Below are 16,095 nucleotides of genomic sequence, written 5' to 3' on the forward strand. Positions count from 1 at the left end.
AGGGGAGAGGGAAAACTCCCATTGCACTAGCAGAAATTCTAGCACTGGCTCCCACTAGCACAGCTGTTTAGTTGAATCTGGCCCTAGATGTATATCATGTTTTATCTTTCACCTGAGATAAGCAGGTAATCACTTAAGTTATGAGACACTATTTTACAGGGGTTATTGCTGGGATGATATTGGATATAATTAGACATTGCTGTTTATTATATTTTCATTACGTTTATTATGCATAATGTACAAGTATGTATTATGAACTATTTTGTATTATTATGTATTGTATTTATACAACTGTTTAATTATTATTTTTTTGCATTGTATGGTTAGTATGTTGTGTAATGACATATATTGTTTATTATGTTCTACGTCGTAAACGGCCTTGTGATCTTTTGACAACGGGCAGTATATAAATGTTTAAAATAAATAAATAGTTTCAAGGGGGCGAAGAAAGTTCAAGAGCCCTGTGTGTTGAATTATTTTAGAAATCCTATTAATCAATGCTCTTGGAGGGCAAATCAGTGGGATTTTCACTGGTTAGAAGGAAATTCCCTTGGACAACTTGCAGCTGCAGAAACATAACAATAACTTGACAATGGGGAGGAAAAAAACCAAAGGGTTTATTTTTTGGGGGGGGGTGAAATTAGAGAGAAGATTTTGGCCTTGATTATCAGCATTCTACCTACTGTTTTCAGGATTAGAAAAGTCTATGGGAAATATTTTCCCCAGCATGCATCTGCTTGGAAATCTCTGCATAGAAATGTTAGCAAAACTTCAAGGCCTCCATCAAATGGTAGAACAGTTTCCTCCAGAGTCTTATTCCTGCTGATCATCCCTCACCCTGCCTGCCATCCTTTCTTTTTTTGCATCGGCGGGCCTTGTAATGAAGGGGTTACTGTCTCGATGCAGTGTAATAGTCAGTGAGGGCTGACTTGGCTGGAACAGACGTTAACTTCCACAGTAAATCTGGCAGGAGCTGGTAATTATGGAAAAAGCAGCCAGGGGTCATGCCCAGCCAAAGCTTGGGAGTAACAGAGCAGAAAATCAAAACAGGGGGGGAAGGGAAGTTACGCTCATCATCGCCTTCGGCCTTCCCTGCTCTCCTCTGAACTATCAGGGGCCTGTCATCGGTTTGTTATGCTTAGAAGCAGCCCCTGGAAGATGAGGTAATAATCATGTTAAACATTAACTGCCTTAGCACTCGCTGCACTGTAAACTCACCTTCATCTCTGCAGTTTGACCATGGAAAAGCTCTCTGCGGTGGCAGACGGAGTGTTTGTTCCTCTGGTTTTGTTCCGAGACCTGCTGTACCTTTGCACAGCCAATATGTTGTCCCTCAGGGTCTCATTCTGCAAATGATTAGCATTAGCACTCACTAACCAAACAATAAAATAGCAGTGAATCAGCAAGCAGGTCTGCAGAAATCTGGAGTAACTGTCCACCGTTTGATTGTGTACTTTCTGTTTGATGGGTAAATATGTTCAGCATATAAATGTAACGTGTGTTTGGGGAGGGAGGGTGAACTCCAGCTGCACTTGATCCACATAACCCTTACATCCCCTTCTTCACAGGGTAAACTGATCATCACCAAACATAGGAAGCTGTTTTATACCAAGTCAGACCATTGAATCATAGAATTGTAGAGTTGGAAGGGACATCAAGCTTCATCTAGTACAACTCCCTGCAATGCAGGAATTGGTCCATCTAGCTTAATATTGTCTCCGTTGACCATCAGTGGCTCTCCAGGGTCAGTCCTACCTGGAGACGCCAGGGATTGAACCTGCAACCTTATGTGTGAAGAGCCTGTCCTCTCCCACTGAGCGATGGCGCTTTCCAACAGGTTGTATGGCTGTGGTTGAGGCACATGTTGTTGTTTAGTCGTTTAGTCGTGTCTGATTCTTCGTGACCCCATGGACCAGAGCACACCAGGCACTCCTGTCTTCCACTGCCTCCCGCAGTTTGGTCAAACTCATGCTGGTAGCTTCGAGAACACTGTCCAACCATCTTGTCCTCTGTTGTCCCCTTCTCCTTGTGCTCTCCATCTTTGCCAACATCAGGATCTTTTCCAGGGAGACTTCTCTTCCCATGAGGTGGCCAAAGTATTGGAGCCTCAGCTTCAGGATCTGTCCTTCCAATGAGCACTCAGGGCTGATTTCCTTCAGAATGGATAGGTTTGATCTTCTTGCAGTCCATGGGACTCTCAAGAGTCTCCTCCAGCACCATAATTCAAAAGCATCAATTCTTCGGCGATCAGCCTTCTTTATGGTCCAGCTCTCACTTCCATACATCACTACTGGGAAAACCATAGCTTTAACTATACGGACCTTTGTTGGCAAGGTGATGTCTCTGCTTTTTAAGATGCTGTCTAGGTTTATCATTGCTTTTCTCCACATAAACAGTCATAATGTATAGGCTGAGGCAGCAGTAATGATCTAACTGGTATCCTTTATTGCAGATATTAATATTGGGCAGCATGAAGCAACTGGATGCATAAAAACGGAATCCATTTGGAATATAAATTGTCCAGACCCAACTTCAAGCTTTTTTGCAGGAATCTGGTTGGCCACTGTGAGAACAGGATGGTGGACTAGATGGGCCACTGGCCTGATATAGCAGGCTTAATTTATGTATCTTATAAGCTAATGGAGATTTTGTGATCCAGCAGGCTGTTCATATATTCTCATGTTCACATGCATAAGTACTCCTTGCAATGACATTCTCATTCAGAGATGCACCACAGTCTCCTCTGAGCTGGAGACAAGAACAGGAGCCTTTTCGGCTGCCCAGCCGAGTCCCGTTTCAGGCTGAGTGGCCATGGATAAAGCTGAAGGGGGAAAGGGAGAAAGAGTGTTTACTCATTAAACCTTTAACAAGCTGCCCACCCTCTGCCTTGTCTAGTGCACTATAAGTTGTTTAATGAAGCAGATATACACTAAAACAGAAACTCCCTTATTAAAAAGCTCAGGGCCATGAACTAACTCAAAGGAAAGGGCTCAGCCTTAGCAGCAGCAGTGGAAAGGTTGAAGGCCACCCATAGGTTATGCCGAATGCTTTTGTCCGAGATTTGCAAGCTGCACTGCCATTTGCTGGCTCAGTTTACTTTGTACAAAATGTTGGTTTTGCAGATAAAGTGTCCCACACCTTGAGTTTCCATTGGCACATTCATGAGTGCAGTTGCTTTTCACGGCCTCTTCGAAGGGTAATTGGGCTTGTTGAATGTTCTCAGAGCCCCGTGCCAATGAAAGGGGGCCCCTCCATATTGTGTATTCATTTTCCATATGTAGTTTTGTTCAATCAAAACATTGTTTGGAAGGCTTCCTAGATAAATGTCCAAACACATCCATTAAGTGCTTATTCTAGTCAATTGGTTGCAGGGGGGAGCTATGCCTCTTCCACTGGATCAGAGCCAACTTTTAGCCTACATTTGCATCATAGATTGTCTACAGGTTGTAGCTTGTCAGATACTGAAATCACACATAGAATCATAGAGCTGGAAGGGACTCTGAGGGTCATCTAGTTCAACCCCCTGCAATGCAGGAATATGCAGCTGTCCCATACGGGGCTTGAACTTGCAACCTTGGTATTATCAGCACCACGCTCTGATCCAGCTGAGCTATCCAGGCATACATTTTTTTTAAGTGTTTATGACCACTTGGGGCATTTTCCTTCTTCAGTCCACACAAACTAAGGCAGAGCAAGACTCCACATGATGCTTTCACATTAAAATGTCACACACACCCCTCTAGCTAGGGTAGGAGAAGACATCTCTCTGCTGCCCTATCCCAGGTGGTGGCCCACGTTGCTTTTGACTAGAGGAAAACACTATCCCATCATGTCATGGATGCTTTAGCTGAGATTCCTGCAGTGCAGGGAATTGGACTAGATGGCTCTTGGGGTCCCTTCCAACTCTACAATTCGATGATTCTTTGATCAGACTGTGGTTGGTGCCATGCTGCTAGTGTGATAAATTGTCATAGAGATGTTATTCTCAAGGCCGGCCCAATATTGTTTGCCATATTTGCCCTGCCCTGATTTTCAGATGTTGCTACTTGCTAGGTTTAGATCAGAATAGATGAGACTAGAATGTGTGTGTGTGTGTGTATTGGGCAAGCCTTAAAAAGGATTGTTTAGTTTTGGATAGAGAAAGGCAGCTGCTATAGATATAAGATTTGCAGTCTGCCACAGTTCAAATATAAGAGAGAAATCCAGAAAAGGAAAAGTAGATTGTTCTGATAATAGGAAACAGACCTTCCTCAATAGATCATCAGTTTTGATTGCAGCAGGTTTGGCCCTGACCTAATTTAATATCATTGTGACAGCTGTTTACAGTTTTCACAGTACAGCCACCAATATCTGGACATGCCGAGATACATGAAATTGTCTATGGTCAGGGGACACCTGGGACATGGTGTTTGTTATGTGTTTGAGTATGTGTGTTGATTGTGTGCATAAAGCATGCCGGATACATGGTGGCGTGAGTCATAAAGTAGGCTGGATAATTAAAAGGATTTCATTATGGAAACTTTGCATAAATAAATCTGTATGTGAAATGAGCAGGGCTGTGGTCTCATCTCAGCTTGGAATTAATCACTTCAAAAATGGGGGGAAATGGTTATAGTTACATCTATCATTCATATTAATTTCCCGGCCAATTAGGGATCAGCAGCAACAGCAGCCCAGCTATATGATAGCAGTGTTCCTTTGAGGATGGCAGTGATGGAAGCATGTTCTTGAGCACCTCAGCAGAATGTTAACTGGTTTCATGAATCAGATCACAGGATTCCTGAAACAAAAGAACATTATCCATACAGCCCCTAAGTGTAGCAATCCTGAAAAGAAAAATCCAGTAAGAAGTTTGTTGCTAGTTTCATAAGTTTTAATGTTTCATATTCACTATTGCCTCTTCATTTCTAGTTTTTCCTTGGCAGAGAAAAACACTCATACAGTATTTATTCATTCTCTCTCTCTCTCTCTCTCTGTGTGTGTGTGTGTGTGTGTGTGTGAGAGAGAGAGAGAGAGAGAGAGAGAGTTATATGAGAAATCCCTACTCCCAGAGTAGTTATTTCTTAAAGATTACTCTAGAAGAAAGGACTCTGTTTCTACAGCTTGCTCTTTTTGAATTCACAAAGAAATCTGTCCCCTTGATTTTTAACAGAATTTGCTCCCAAATTCTGCTCTGCTGCAGGGTGCCACTGCCAGTTATTCTTAACAATACATGAAGAGCAGTGGCCCAGTTAGGCTGTTCATTCTGCTGGGTGTGGGGGCCCCAGGACTCCTGTCCCAGACTGATAGCACCACTGATGAAGAGCCCTAGTGGATCGGCCCAAAGTGCCATCCCACTTCCAACGGTGGTCAGAAAGATGTTTCTGGGAAGTTCACAACCAGGGCAAGGAATCATTAGCCACCTCCCTCCCAACCCAATCCCCCACATCTCCATCCACTCCAATATTCAGAGGCGTTTAGGGACGTAACAAATAGTGCATGGTCCAGTTTAGCATTCACTTAGCCTGAAAGACCACCTGACCCTGTGAAGACCTGGAAGATCACTTAGATCATCTGGGGGAAATTTACTCATGGCACTGCACCCAACAAAATATCACAGATTGGTGACCCAAAAACGGGTGTTCTTTGCCATTGCCCCAGACCCATGGAATGCCATTCTCTCTGCAATACTTTTTTTTTTATGGCTCGTACGGAGAACAAACCCACCTTCTGCCATACTTGAAGCAAAATCTGTCAGTTTCAGGTGTCCAGTAAAGACATTATCTTTTTGCTCAGGCTTTCCCTGGTCCCCCAAAATCAGACCCTGTTCTTACTCAATTCCTGTTTTTACGTTGTGTTTTGTATGCTGCATGGAGATTTTAAAATATCAAGCAGCTTAGAAATGCTTTTAAATCAATCAATCAATCAATCAATCATGGCTAATTGCTGTTGATAGATGTATCTGCCCCAACCACTTGCCCTGAAGTTGTTAAATCCCCTCTTTAAAAGCTAAGCCAGTGATCACGAGTCAAATTTAAGAGTCACTTGTGTGCTGCATGAAAAGAAAAACATTATTTTATATTTCCTGAATCAAATGGCAATCAATTTGAGTTGAGTAACTAAAATTGGGTCTACTAGACCACCCCCCCCCCCAAAAAATTAAGCAATGTGGACTAAAGTTGCTTCTGGAGCCCTTCTGGGATTAGAGGCCCTGAAACTTAAGATTCATTAGTTTCATAGTAGATCCGCCCCTCTCCAGGATGGCTTAATATGTTACATTTTCCCTTATATAACTATGCCCAAAACTCTGTGTACCTGTACGGTCATTGTGTACCTGTACTGATGTGTGGGAAGCATCAGCACACATAAGTGCCAGAGTAAACAGCTGTGTGGCCTTCGCGCATGGTGACTGATGTATACAGGCGTGCGTGTCTCCCAACCACTCACATCCATGCAGGTAAATTCAAAGCTTATTTGGTGCACATGACTTCCACCAAAGAATCCTGGGATCTGTATTTTGGTAAGAGTGCTGATAATTACAGAGTAGCTCTATGAGGCAGAAACTACAGTTCCCAAGATTCTTTAAGAGATTTGCCCCCCTCCCCAGTATCTGCAGCCTGCAGTTTGGCCTATAAAGGCTTCCCAGTGGCATCAACTAACAGTTTCAACTTATTTTGGGTTGCCATATTTCAAAAAGTGAAAATCTGGACACAAAGGTTGTTCGGCTTTTTTTTTTTTTTTTTTGCCAAAGCTTGGGCTACATTTACCAGATGCTCCTCTTGTACTGTAAGTCTTAATGAGCACCACAGTGCCATAGAACAGACTGGGCGTCCCTTATTTCAGATACCCCAAATGACCCTTTTGTGAACTTCTAATCTGGCAAATCTAGATGTCAGTAGTATGGGGCGGGGATTTTGTTATTATGTGGGAAAGACCAATTTAAAGCTATAAATACCTTGTCTCCAGCCACAGAGTTATCATGATTCATCAATTTTTTTCCCTTTTGTAAATAATTTACAATACGATAGAAGAGAGATTTTTGTTTTGTTTTGTTTTGTTTTGTGGGATGAAATTGAAGCTAGTTGTTGCAACATGAGGGCAACTGTTAGGTAAATTCTGATGAAACAGGTCAGCCTAATCCCACCGCTGAGGAAAAACAGTGTTCCATTAAGAAGAAAGAGAGGGAGAGGGAAAACGTGGGGTTGAGTCACTGTTTAATAAACTGAACATTACTCACTGGAGCTCAGATAATAAAAATAATGCCTAATACGTTTATACTGAGACTAGAGGAAGAGCCACAGAATCGTGTTTCTCCTGAGAAACTCTTTGCCACAGAGGAGCCATAAAAATGAACATTAACAAAAGACTCTAGATGAGTTGTTTATGTAACCTTCCTAACATTCCCTTCTACTCCCGCACCAGCACCTAAGGCCTGCTAATATGTCGATTACCAATTATGGGACAGATTCCCAGCGTTGCTGGTTTTACATTCCTAGTTTAGCCAGTCCTTTCCTTGTATTTGTATTACTGGTCTTGAAGAACAGATGACAGAAACCATATCATAGCATTCCTGAAATGCCCTGTCTCCAAAAGGTCCACAGTTCAATTCCTGTCTGAAATCCTGAAGCAGTCAGGGGAAACAATACTGATCAAAGAGTCTGACTTGGTTCTCACTACAGCCAACCAAAGACAACTAGCCACACCCTAGGCCACCCCAACCTCTCTCACTACCAAGGAAATACCACAAGTGAATAGTAAGAGAACCCACACAAGTGATGCTGACACAAAACCCCACATATACACTAAGTACAAGAATAGAAGCATAACCACCCCAACCCGCTCACCATTTCCATCCTAACCTAATACTGCATGCAACACTAATGTCTCACAACTGATCTGTAGAAAACACAACTTGAAAAAAGAGACAATGCACGTATTTTTGTAAACTAAGAAATCTTTAATAAAAAATTTTTAAACAGTCTGACTTGGTATAGGGCAACTTGCTATGTTCCTATGAAAAGACCACTGCTCTTCCAATGTTACTATTGCATTCTGCACCTTTTCTTCAAGGATACCAAAGTGGCCGAATAAATAAAATTGACTTCTGCACTTGGCATTTACTCCAGAATGGTTGTGCTTTTGTTCACTTGCTTTTTATGAGGCAACTATATGATGGGGTCATTCAATCATTCCCTGCCCCCCTCTGTGGTTCTCCTGTCTTTTCTTATGTTCCAGATGACCTGTTAATTCAGCATCCTGATTTGCTTGCACAAAACTTGCACTGGAGTTAGGTCCTGTCTTCATTGAGCATTTGTTCTGATCTGTTTACAGGGTGGTTATATGACAATGACCGTTCACCCTGGTTGGCTTGCAGGGTCTTTGCACACCTTCCTATTCATCATTCATTCAACCCATACTTTTCACTGCATTTCCCCATCACAGTACTTTCCCAATCATAAAAAGTCACCACACAATTTATTCGGTGCATTTTCATTATATTACGTTTCCCAGTGGCATCATTTTATCAGGGTCATGGTGTGCTGGCGTGAAATCGTGTGCAATTGAAACACCCCATTCCACCCCCAATCCGCCTTTTAGTGCCATCTTTTATGATGTTTCCAGGTCATTTCCGGGTTTGGCGCCGTGTGCACGATTATGCACATGTTGGTAACGCTTAAAATGGGGATTGCTTGGGTATTCAGTTGCAGTTCCATGTAGCTTACAGAGGAAGAGCGATGGGATAGCATTAACAGCCACCAGCCTGGAAGCACCAAAAGCCACCAGGAACCCTCTTGGGTACAGATAAGAGGCAGCTTCCCACCCTTTCCAGCAGAAATACAGTCCAAAGATTTGTTCCAGAAAACGTTACAGACTCCAGAGCAAACTCAAGCCTCAAAGCTCTTGATTTCTTTAGCAGCTGCGAATGTTACACCAGAGCTGCTGCAGTCCGCATTGTGGGAACTGATGCTGCTAAATGGTCCAAAAAGCATCCCCCCCCCCCGCCCTTCGTGCTAAAGCATGGCTCCTTCCAACATGTGGTTACATTTTCATAAATAGATTTTCTGCTATATCATCACATGTAGCATTTGCTACCTGGCACTGGAATCAGATTTAATTCAGGTGGCTTTCTTCCAAAAAGGAAAGAAATTCTGTCCCTTTAAAGCTTTGAAGCAGAGCAACATCAGCCAAGGTGGGGATTTCCTGCCACTGCCACACTGTGATGGGAGAAGCTGCGCCTGTGGAACCTCCACCTGGCTTAAGTGCCCTTAAAAGGCCAGTCGTCTTTGGAATATGCACAGCTCTGACTTTGTGCGCCAGATCAATGGGCATTTCCAGTGTTCTTATCAATAGATATGTAGTGTGATTTGTGATGCAAAACTGTCTGGCAGAGTCTGAAAATACATTTCCCCCCTTTAAGACCACACACCCAATACACCTTATTCTTTTGTCTGGCAAGCTTGAATGGTCCTCAGTGGACATTTTCATCACCCTTCTTTAGTTATTATGCTCTTTCTGGTACTCACATGAATAAGTCATTTAGTAATAATCTGTTCTCTTGACTCCTTGACCTTTGACCTGTTGCAGCCAAAGGTGGCCAGTGATAAATGAAAGCCAGTATTTGCTTCAGGCATTTTCACAAGTGACCCTAAATTGTGTGTTTGAAACACATGGGTTTGGGTTCTTTTTTCGTGTGAGAGCATGTATATGCACTGTTAATGTGGGGAGAGGAAGAAGAATTCAGAAGAGTAACTGAACGCAGTATAGTTTCACGTTTGCAATAAGAGTTTAACACGAAGCCTTACGTGTGAAAATGCCCTTAGTCTTTCTCCTTCCCTTCTACAACCCGCACCTTGTAGCCATTGAAATGTTGCTCTTGGCAGGAACTAGGCCATGAGGGAGGTTACATTCATTGTTTTCTGAAATGTTTTTCTTAATGTCTCGGGAGGGAGGGGGGAAAGTGTGAGAAGTCAGGCTGAAAGGTCATTTGACCCCTTTGTTTGTTTTGGAATGCCAGATCCAAACGCTTCAGAAATGGTTCAGGCACCGGCACATTTCCATATATCCCACTTTAGATTTTCTCTGCCGTGTTGAGCTGCACATAGCCCAGCAGAGTATCAAAAGAAGACACAAGGGGAAAAGCCGAAGGCATCTATGTTGAAAATAATAAAAGCATTTGTATGCCTGCTCACAAATGAGTGGAGGATTCAATGCTACAAACCTAAGTGTTGATACAGTGGCACCTCAGGTTAAGTACTTAATTAGTTCCAGAGGTCCGTACTTAACCTGAAACTGTTCTTAACCTGAGGTACCACTTTAGCTAATGGGGCCTCCTGCTGCCGCTGCGCTGCCGGAGCACGATTTCTGTTCTCATCCTGAAGCAAAGTTCTTAACCTGAAGCACTATTTCTGGGTTAGCGGAGTCTGTAACCTGAAGCGTATGTAACCCGAGGTACCACTGTACTTGAAAGTATAGCCTGAAACATCAAAGAAAAGTGTGAGTGCATAGAGGGTATGTTGTAGGCATCCTGTAACATAAAATAGCCCATTCTTCTTCAGGTGGTTAGATTCCAGGGAAGAAGTAAATCTGCTGGCAGGCAGATTGCAGTGTATGGTATAGTGGCAGCTAGGCAGAAGTGTCTGGCATGGTGAGGCAGAGCAGTTTACCTGACCTCCCAGCAGGTGTGTCTCTGCTGCTTACTGGAAGGGGCAAGGTCAGTGCAGTGCAACCGCTCCAGCCAAGCCACATTGACACGCTTGCATTTCATTGCCCTCCTCATCACCTCATCCCCCCTGCCCATGAGCAGCAGTGGCTCACCTGCTGGGAGGTCAGGTAAGCACCTTCATGCCATCAAGCTATCTGCTGGTGTAGCAAGGCCATATTGCACCACACACTATGCAGGAGAGAGAACCCTGTGGAGATCTTCAGGAAAGGTTGATGAAGGAGATATGACAGGAAAGGTTGGTGGAGGAGAAGAAAAGAGAGAAGATTAAGGGAAATCATGAGGAGGGTTAAAGTGGGGGAAAATAAAAGTAACAGTCTGGGGGTAGGAAATGGGAAACCGATGAGGAGTGTGGATTGTTTAATTAGAGAAAAGCTGAGCAAATGATGGCTAGATTCAGAAATGGTTGCTGTTTGGGTTCACAGATGTCCTGCATTTAAGGATTGGTCCAACGCCACGAATATCTTGGAAGTGGTGAAATCTCATGAAATCAGAGGGGTTTATAATATTTCCCTTCACTGATCTGATAGTAGAACCAAAGCTGGAAAATAACCTGTTTCTCCTTTTAAAATATCTACTTTGGACAAATAATATATTGGGTGTTACAGACAACATATAAGACTTGGGCTGCGGTCCTCCATATATTATGATACTACAACTTCCTCCAGCCAGCACAGCCAGTGGTCAGCAATGATGGGAACTGTGCCCAGCAACATCTGGAGGGTTCATAGTCATACTCAGAGTAGGCTCCTTGAAATGAATGAACATGACTAACTGAGATTCATGACTTTCAGTGGTTCTGCTCTGAGTAGAACTTATCATGCAAACCTTATGTTGATTGTTTGACCAGAACTGATAATATTGATATTGCTATTAAAGGGTACAAAAACATAACCACAAAAAAATGTTTAGGATTAGCACATCCCTATGCATCTATGCGGGGTGCAGGTGGCACTGTGGGCTAAACCACAGAGCCTAGGGCTTGCCGATCAGAAGGTTGGCGGTTCAAATCACCGTGACGGGGTGAGCTCCCGTTGCTCGGTCCCTGCTCCTGCCAACCTAGCAGTTCAAAAGCACGTCAAAGTGCAAGTAGATAAATAGGTACCGCTCCAGCGGGAAGGTAAACAGAGTTTCTGTGTGCTGCTCTGGTTCGCCAGAAGCGGCTTAGTCATGCTGGCCACATGACCCGGAAGCTGTACGCCGGCTCCCTCGGCCAATAAAGCGAGATGAGTGCCGCAACCCCAGAGTCGGTCACGACTGGACTAATGGTCAGGGGTCCCTTTACCTTTATGCATCTATGCTTAGAAGGAAGTTTCACTGAGCTCAACAGGTCTTATTCATTGGTTATGTGTGTATAGGATAGCAGCCATTGTCATGTAGCTGAATGTGTAATGTTGTCTTCGGTTGTGGATTTTACTCTAGTTAGGTGCTAGACATTTTTGGTGGAAAGGCAGGAGATACAACTGTAACAAAGACAAATGCAATACAAATGACTTCATGATTAAAGATACAGCTGGAAGGACGTGGAAAAGAGCCGCAGGGCAACAGTGTCTGTCTTGCTCAGGTAATGTATGGCTTATCTCTTTATCATGCTACTAATTTGGGCCTATGCATACTTTAAAAAAAACAAGAGTTCAGAGAGACTTCTTAGAATTGCAGGTAGGCAGAGTGCTGTTACGCTTATGCGCAGCTTTCAGGCTATCCACAGGCAGAAGCCTACCTAGAGCAGTGGCGGAGCTTCATGCTCCGGCACTGGGGGGGCAGAGAGAAGGTGGGGGCAGGGTTGGTGCGTGTCCTGGGGGCGTGGCACGCCACCTGCGGGGGTGTGGCACCCAGTGCGGGCAGAGGGGCAGCCACGATGGCACCCCACTGGGATTGCGCTGCCAGGGGCGGTGTGCTCCCCCTGCACTCCTCTTCCTCCGCCAATGACCTAGGCCGCTGCTAGGAATGAAGGCCAAGGGATAGCGCAAAAATCACCTATCAGACTCAGGAGTGTACAGTGGAACCTCGGGTTGCGAATGTGATCTGTGCAGGAGGCATGTTCGCAACCCGCAGCTTTCGCAGCCCACAGTGCCACATCTGCGCACGTGCGTGATGCGATTCGGCGCTTCTGCTCATGCGCAAAGAGCGATTTAGCGCTTCTGCGCATGTGCAAGCACCGAAACCCAGAAGTAACCCATTCCGGTACTTCCGGGTTCGGCGTGCCCGTAACCCAAAAACTCGGAACCTGCAGCGTTCGCAACCCGAGGTATGACTGTATGATGTTTATGTGTGTGGTGCCATGCCTCTGCTGTCACAGCAAGATCAAACACAGGAGGAGCTTCCTGTCCTCCTTGCGCTGTGGCACAAGGGTGTGTGAATCTTTTTGCCCTTCCTCCTCACCTTTCCCTCACGTAAAATGTAGTAATTTCTAATGCGGCTATTGCGGTAAAGTGGGCTGCGTGTGCACAGATACAACTCCTTGCCAAAGGAGCAAGGGACCCTATGTCTGCCTCTGCCCACAGGCATCTGATTGGCCACTGTGGGAACAGATTGCTCGCCTAGATGGACCAGTGGTCTGATCCAGAAGGCTCTTCTCGTGTTTTTGTGTTGAATTCACTCAGAAGAAGGTACTTCTACTTCCTTTGGGTATTGATTTTTCATGCAGTTTTATTTAGAAACAAGCATCTATTTTGTACTGATACTGGGATTTTATGGGGAATATACTGGGGAAATAATTTGGCCACAAACAGGTTCCTAAATTCAGTTGCATTTTCAAATACGTGTGCCAGTTTTCTTTCTCCTCTCTCTCTGTGTGCTATGCATGTGTTCTGTTACGGCTCCTAATCTAGCCTCACTTTCTCCATATTTACGACTCCTCTTTGAAAGGGCCATGCCTTCTGGTGATCATTTTTCAGCGGTGGCAGGCAGGAAGTGCTCCTTTTTAAGGAGTCAGTGGACCACTGCAAATCAATAGAGTATCTTTCCTTTCCCAAGAGTTTAGGCTAGGTGCCGAGATTCCAACAATTCATGTCCCAGCCAGGGCCCAACAGAGGGAAAGGCTGTTCCCCATGTAACCTTTCATTATAAATACGGAACTTCATCACTTTTGTTTCACCGCAAAAAAAAAAAAGAATCTAATGTTCCTCCAGCACAGCTGAGGGGTTATAGATTCTTTCTCTCCCAATATTCAACAGATAAAAATAGAATATTTTACAAGCTCATGGAATACAATCCACAGCCATGAAAACCAACGGATCTTTTGCCATGGATCTCAATTAGATGCAGATGATGGCCTCACACCTGCCAACTTTCCCACTTGGGCTAGAAGACTATCAATTTTTATGACAATATCTTTATCCTCACACTTTGTATTTTAATCTTCTAGACTCACCACCTGTCTTTTTGCTAGGAGGCCTTTCCAGCTCTCTAACCGCTCTTGTTTTTAAACAGCACATTTATTTTCATTTATTTAATATTTTTTATCCCGCTTTTCAAGGAAAATCGGCTCACAAAACAGCAAATATGAATGTGCAAACTAAATAACATGTACAGAATACCACAGTGTTTCCTTACATGTGGTGGCTATGGTGCTGAGACTGAAAAAATGGTGGGCAGTGTTAGGGAATAGGAGGATGGACTGTTTATTTTTACTTCTACACTTATTTATCCTCCAAGGGGTTCAGCCCAGCATACATGGCTCTCTTTCCCCTCACAACAGCCCTGCTAGGTAGGTTACGAGACTTAAGGATGGTGGCTGCCCCAAGGTCTCCTGGTGAGCTTCATGGCTCGATAGGGATTTGAAACTTGGTCACCAAAGGCCCTAGTTCAATACTCCAACCATTATACCACACTGGCTCTATTTATATTAAGCTCTTAAGGACCATAACCATTATGCTAGGGGCAGTAGTGCAGAGGGCAGCGCACTGGAAGTTTTGAAATGGAAGAAACATAAGCCCCTGCTTTTATATACTTTTGATGAGTTGGCATATATTGTAGCAAAGGGAACAGAACGGATGAGTTTCTCCATGGTGTTCTGCCACTGCTTCCTCCTCTAAATATAGTGGATCTGTTCATTTCCATTGCCTTGCCAACCTGGTGTCCTCCAGATGTTTTGAACTACAAATTTGGTCAGGTTGGCAAAAGCTGTGTTGCACTTTTGCAGCCTAGAGGGCCCTGCACACCTGATTTCCCTTTCTCCAAGTGACAAGTATCTCCAGCAATGTTCCCAAATTCCTTCTTTGCATGCTGCTCCCTCCAGAGTTTAAAGAAGTGCAGGGCTTAGCGTGGCAAGAGACAAAGGAGGCCAGGGTTCGGACGGCTGGCCTGCTCTATTTTGCTTGAATTCCTTCAAGATCTGTTTTATTAACTGCTTTGTTATTATTGTGCCTTATCTTGGTGTAAGTAGTTTAAACTTTCTCATGCAAGATTCTCATTCCCACCACAAGGAAGAAGGACTACGTCCAGGGTCAGACAAGCAGCATGCCTCCGAATGCCAGTCGCTGGGAAGCACACAAGAGAGGAGAGTGCTCTTGCGCTCTGGTCCTGCCGTTGAATATAACATAACAAACAACACAAGCAACACAAAGACCAGTATACTAGATAGCACTGTAATTATCATTGCATAATAAACGTGATCTAGTACAACAAAACAAAATGTGTACCCTTGTAAATTCTCTAATATATTTGAAAACAAATGAACACACCTCTGTCAGTCTTTGAAAGTCCGTAGAAGTATAATAAGTCTATGGTTGAAACAAAGTAATAGATGCTATCCTGTGGGCTAAGCGGTAAAACTTTTTAGGCGTTCATGGTGCCGAAGTAGTAAGTGGATAACAACGTAGGACAGTGATCCCGGATAATCTGACTGTTTCGCTGGAATCTTCTTCAGCACAACCACAAAAGAATTCAAATATGAAACAATGACCTGTATACATGAAAGCTATATAAACTTCACACATTACAACCCATATGCTACAACTACAAGAAGGACAAAGGTACATACCCCATAGATTAGAAAAATGCACAAGGAGCAGTGATCATGAGGATATGTAACCACTGCTACCAGTTGCATGAAACCTGAAGCATAAGTAACCATTCCCAGGTGGCGCTCATTACAGGGAGACTGTTGTTCTGTATTGAATATAACATAGGCATCTGGTTAGACATTGTGGAGGTGGACTGGATGGGCCATTGGTTAAACCACAATCTTCAGTGTGGTTTAAAAACACCGGTGACTGTGTAGGTTTGGAAAGCTGCTGCTCGAACTCCCTCACATAGGCAGTTGCATGTCCCGAGGGCTGCTTGTCTGCTGCAAATCATCCTTGAAAGAAGGCTTTTTGCCATGGAGAAATGGCAAGTTGTATACTTAACCCTATCCCAGGGTGGGCAAGATTCAGCTAACTTGTTGCTTGTGC

General features: G+C 43.9%; 1 long non-coding RNA gene across 2 annotated transcripts in view; it reads right to left on the bottom strand.

Annotated features, from left to right (window-relative positions):
- LOC308472771 overlaps positions 1-1,447 on the bottom strand; it is a 16,054-nt gene extending 14,607 nt beyond the window's left edge. For both annotated transcript variants that reach the window (XR_013983721.1, XR_013983722.1), the window contains exon 1: positions 1,219-1,447. This is a non-coding gene — a long non-coding RNA (uncharacterized lncRNA). The remainder of the gene's footprint in view (positions 1-1,218) is intronic.
- Positions 1,448-16,095: the final 14,648 nt, after the last annotated feature.

This window comes from Podarcis pityusensis (genome assembly GCF_964106645.2).
Source record: "Podarcis pityusensis genome assembly, chromosome: 1".
Lineage (NCBI taxonomy): Eukaryota > Metazoa > Chordata > Lepidosauria > Squamata > Lacertidae > Podarcis > Podarcis pityusensis.